Source organism: Podarcis liolepis (assembly GCF_965112155.1).
Source record: "Podarcis liolepis genome assembly, chromosome: 10".
Classification (NCBI taxonomy): domain Eukaryota; kingdom Metazoa; phylum Chordata; class Lepidosauria; order Squamata; family Lacertidae; genus Podarcis; species Podarcis liolepis.
Window position 1 is genome coordinate 6349061 of NC_139562.1, and position 6000 is coordinate 6355060.

Here is a 6000-nt window from a genome sequence, read left to right on the forward strand (position 1 = left end):
CCCACCGAAGCGGTACCTATTTATCTACTTGCACTTTGTGCTTTTGAACTGCTAGGTTGGCAGGAGCTGGGACTGAGCAACGGGAGCGCACCCTGTTGCAGGGATTCGAACTGCCAACCTTCTGATCGGCAAGCCCTAGGCTCTGTGGTTTAACCCACAGCGCCACCCGTGTCCCTCGTTACCTTTAGAAATGCATAATTTGTGAGTTTTTTCCTCTCTGCAATAGCCAGAGTCCACATATTTATATACAGTGGTACCTCAGGTTAAGTACTTAATTCGTTCCGGAGGTCCGTACTTAACCTGAAACTGTTCTTAACCTGAAGCACCACTTTAGCTAATGGGGCCTCCTGCTGCTGCTGCTGCTGCGCCGCCGGAGCCTGATTTCTGTTCTCATCCTGAAGCGAAGTTCTTAACCTGAAGCACTATTTCTGGGTTAGCCTGTAACCTGAAGCGTATGTAACCTGAAGCGTATGTAACCTGAGGTACCACTGTTCTGCAACACCAGTCCTGCAGTATCTTTCGTTTCTGGGTCAAATAAGTTCTTACTGCAGCCAGCATCCATGGAGGACGTTCCTTGGACTGGAAAATGACTGCTTGATCACCTTACGAGTTCAAAAGAGCAAGCCGGTTGCAGATTTTTAACCCGTGGCCCTTTACAGCCTCAGTCTCAGGGTCTGAACTCAGCAACCCTGATAAACAACAACATTGCAAGCTCAGAATTGGAAAAACAGGAAACTCGTTTTGTTCATCTCAGTGGAAACCAAGAAGCGTGAACGCCAGGGTGACCATCTCCTTAGCAAACCCATCGACTTTGTGGCGAACTCTCTGACTTTCCAAGGGTTGCTGAGCAGATAGCTGCTTTTAACACCATGCAACACATTTCTGAAATAGGCAGACACCTGCGGGTATCACATAACACCTGTATTATCTGTTTTAAAAGAAGAATCGAGGTCACTTGGTTTAAAAATTGCCCAGGAGGCAGCCCAGGCTAAGGATAGCTCAACCAGGGTGCAGATCTCAGCATGGAACCATAGAGCTGTCAAGTTGGGAAGGACGCCAAGGGCCATCTAGTCTAACCCCCTGCAATGCCAGGAAAATGCTTGTTTACAAAGCTATTGTACTATCAACCTTACTGTATGCTTGTGAAACATGGACCACTTATAAATCTCCAGCTCCAGCTCCAGCTCCTCAAAAGATTCCATCAACAGTGTCTCTAAAAAATTATACATATCACTTCAGAAGACAGGCGAACTAACGCCAGTGTACTGGAAGAAGCAAAGATCACCCGTGTCAATGATTCTTCAACATCAACTTCGTTGGACTGGTCATGTTGTACGGATGCCTGATGATCGTCTTCCAAAGCAACTACTCTGTTCTGAACTTAAAAATGGAAAGCATAATGCTGGTGGTCAACAAAAGAGGTTTAAAGAGTGTCTCAAGGCAAATCTTTAAAAAAAATGTAGTATAAACATCGACAATTGGGAAACACTGGCCTGCGAGCGCTCCAGTTGGAGAACAGCCTTTCCCAAAGGTGTCATGGGCTTTGAAGACACTCGAACTCAGGACGCAAGGGAGAAGCGTGCTAAGAGGGAGGCACGCTTAGTAAATCCACACCGTGATCAACTCCTGCCTGGAAACCTATGTCCCCACTGTGGAAGGACGTGTGGATCCAGAATTGACTTCCACAGTCACTGTTAAAAGCACGTTTATGGAAGACAATCTTACTCGGCTACGAGTGATCACCAAAGAAGAAGATGGGGCTCACAACAATGACCCTGAGATTAAAAGTCTCTACTGACTGAGCTATAGCATGTTTTACTAGAGAACAATCCAGGGGTTGTTTGGCCAAATACACACCATATATTCAATGCTCTATGATGTCACTCTAAACAGCCATGACATGTTTGCTCCGGGTGCCAAGAATTGCTGGGAGACCCCAAGTCCTCTCAAAGATGTACAATTCCAGGAATTCCACATGAAGAGGGATTGACTTGGGAGGGAATTTGTTCTGGAATCAGCCTCGAGCCTGGATTACCATCCTCACCTAGTCTGTATCGGCTATATTTCATAAAATTTGTTTGTAAAAAGAACCCCAAAGCGGTTTACAAAAAGACAGAGCAATAAAATTGAGGAAAATTTGCAGTACCTACTTTTAAACATACAAAAGCTAAAATACTAAAACCAGTTAAAATGACCTTGGCTTTCTAAGCACCTGGGTTGTTGTTTAGTCGTTTAGTCGTGCCCGCCTCTTCGTGACCCCCTGGACCAGAGCACGCCAGGCACGCCTGTCTTCCACTGCCTCCCGCAGTTTGGTCAAACTCATGCTGGTAGCTTCGAGAACACTGTCCAACCATCTCGTCCTCCATTGTCCCCTTCTCCTTGTGCCCTCCATCTTTCCCAACTTCAGGGTCTTTTCCAGGGAGTCTTCTCTTCTCATGAGGTGGCCAAAGTCTTTTAGCCTCAGCTTCAGGATCTGTCCTTCCAGTGAGCACGGGCTTGTCTAAACAAGAATGGCTGGGGAAACCCAGCCAGATGGGCGGGGTATAAATAATAATTATTATAAGAATGTTTTCAGCAGGCACCAAAAGGAGTAGAACGAAGCGGGCCGCTTGATCTCAATAGGCAGGGAGTTCCGACGTGTAGGCGCCACCACACTAAACAAGTGCATTCTTACCAATACGAAACGGGTATTATATGGCACGTGTGGAAGTGCCGATTCCACCAATCGAAGTGGATATTGAAAGCACATTCCTGCAAAAGAAACCTGGGAACTGTACTTTGTTGAGGGCGCTGGGAGTTGCAGTTCTGTGGGGGGTTAACTACAGTTCCCATGATGGTCTGTAGTGATTTTCCCAGTAGTGATGTATGGAAGTGAGAGCTGGACCATAAAGAAGGCTGATCGCCGAAGAATGGATGCTTTTGAATTCTGGTGCTGGAGGAGACTCTTGAGAGTCCCATGGACTGCAAGAAGATCAAATCTTTCCATTCTGAAGGAAATCAGCCCTGAGTGCTCACTGGAAGGACAGATCGTGAAGCTGAGGCTCCAAGACTTTGGCCACCTCATGAGAAGAGAAGACTCCCTGGAAAAGACCCTGATGTTGGAAAAGATGGAGGGCCCAAGGAGAAGGGGACGACAGAGGACGAGATGGTGGGACAGTGTTCTCGAAGCTACCAGTATGAGTTTGACCAAACTGCAGGAGGCAGTGGAAGACAGGAGGGCCTGGCGTGCTCTGGTCCAGGGGGTGACAAAGAGTCGGACACAACTAAACGACTAAACAACAACAAATCTCTTCCCCGCGTTTCGCACTGGCTCCCCCCCTCGCTCTCTGCCTGACCTCCTTTCCCCATAGCTGCCTGCTGACATACTGCGACTCACTTCTCTCCCCTCCAGACCTGCCCTTCCTTTCCCCCTTTTCTCCATGGGGGTCTGGTTTCAACGCTTGCTGAAATCAGAGCGGGCGGGCTTCACGTTTCACCTGCGGCCCTCGCTTCCAGCGCTCCTCAGGAGGGGAGAGATTTGCTTTTCTCAGACAGGTGGAATAGACACTTTCACATATATGGACCTTATGAATAAACTGATTAGAGAATGAACTGATCCACTGGGTCTTCTATTTTCTTTGTTGACATCTACAATTCAATACAATGAATAGTATATATTATTTTTTCAAATGTACAACCGGTTACGTCATGTGTGTTTATTGAATATGTTTCACGTAACCAGAGGTTTGTTGTTGTTTTGCGCATGGTTAAAACATCTGCATTGGCTGCCCACCTACTACCAAGCCAGGTTCGAGGTCCTTGTATTAATTTACAAAATACAGCAGTACCTTGGTTCTCAAACTTAATCCGTTCCGGAAGTCCGTTCCAAAACTAATGCGTTCCAAAACCAAGGCACGCTTTCCCATATAAAGTAATGCAAAACGGATTAGTCCATTCCAGACTTTTAAAAATAACCCCTAAAACAGCAATTGAACATGATTTTTTCTATCTACCAAGACCATTGATCCATAAAATGAAAGCAATAATCAATGTAAAAAAGTAAAAGTAAAGGTCCAGTCATGACCGACTCGGGTTGCAGCGCTCATCTCGCTTTACTGGCTGAGGGAGCCAGCATACAGCTTCCGGGTCATGTGGCCAGCATGACTAAGCCACTGCTGGCGAACCAGAGCAGCGCACGGAAACGCCATTTACCTTCCCGCCGGAGGGGTACCTATTTATCTACTTGTACTTGACGTGCTTTTGAACTGCTAGGTGGGCAGGAGCAGGGACTGAGCAACGGGAGCTCACCCCGTCACAGGGATTCGAACCGCCAACCTTCTGATTGGCAAGTCTTAGGCTCTGTGGTTTAACCACAGCGCCACCTGTGTCCCAGCTTAGCAAGTCTACTTGGAGTTAAATACCATCTGTTGATCATTTTCAGATAGTTCTCCTTCAGAGAATAACATGCTGTGAACTTCAAACCACTCTTACAAAGTTTCCCCCAGTGATTCAAATCTATATTACAGTGGTACCTCGGGTTACAGACGCTTCAGGTTACATATGCTTCAGGTTACACACTCTGCTAACCCAGAAATAGTGCTTCAGGTTAAGAACTTTGCTTCAGGATAAGAACAGAAATCGGGCTGCGTCAGCAGCAGAAGGCCCCATTAGCTAAAGTGGTTCTTCAGGTTAAGAACAGTTTCAGGTGAAGAACGGACCTCCAGAACGAATTAAGTACTTAACCCGAGGTACCACTGTATGTCCTATATCCATTACCCATGGTGTCATCCCCAGGCCTGGGCAAGGAACCTAGGTGCCTGCTTCATTGAGACACAGAAACTGTCCTTCTCATCAGCCGGTAGCGCAGCCTGGATCGGGAGGCTATTAATAGCCCTCTGGTCCAAATCCGTCTCGCGCTGAGCTCCACCACAGCCGCCCGTCGGTCTCGGGTGTCAGCTGAGTTCCATCAGAGGTGTCTCGTCCAGCCGCCCATGTAGCAAGGCTGGCGCCTGGTATCGCGTCAGGCAGAGATGAATAGCCGGTCGCATGTGCTTCTGAATTCCTCCCAGGCCCCCTGAAGTCTGTGGGCCACATGGGAGAGAGAGAAGGAGCCGGCATGAATCTGGCACATGGATGTCTCGGGTGCAGACAAGCGTATGTTCAGGCTGTCCTTGATGGCTCTCTGCATCGTGACCACCATAGTGGCAGTCACTGTTCTGTATGGTAGTGTTACCGGAAAAATCCGAGGGCTCCCTTGGACAAAACAAAGACACCAACCAGGATAACTTGGAGCAAAACAGCAGCCTGTAGGCTTGGCCTTTATTGAACTGTTGCAACAGGGTGTTCCCCTCACTTGCAAGAGAGAGGAAAGACCCAGAAAGATGGTGTGCAAGGCCTTATAAAAACTTTTGAAATTCCCATCCTCTAGGTCAAGCCCACCCCCAGAAACATCATGCATACATTACAGAGAGGAGGAGTTGAGGGAGGAGTTGTGGTGGTAACCTGAGTGTCCTGTCACCTGGCTGGTTCCTCCTTTCCCCCTCCCCATGAGTCACTTCCAGGAGACAAAGGGGAGTTGGCAGTTTCCTGCCCCCAGAGGGAAGATCTGATCATTGTCCTTTGTTCCAGTCTATGCTGAATCCACTCCCATATGCAAGTTCTTTGTGATCTTCTGCCTAGGACCATCAGGGTTGGCATAGCAACTGGGCAGGGCTCCTGTGGATGTGCTGGGATGGTGAAGGGATTATGGCTGACCTGTATCAAACCTTCCCCATTTTGTAGTCCTTCCTTCACGGAGTCAAATAAAAGTGGAACAGTGCAAATCAGATGTATGGTTGCTTTTTCTATGAATTTATAACAGAAGCGTGGTGTATGTAGTGTGTGAGTGTGAGTGTGTGTGAAGTTTGTACAAACTGAATGATTGGGGTGGGGGGTTCCTGCTACAGTAGTTAAGAAAACGCCACTGTAATTTGGCCCTTTATCCTGAGAGCACTCTTCTCTGAGCTGGTGCCCTTCAGATGT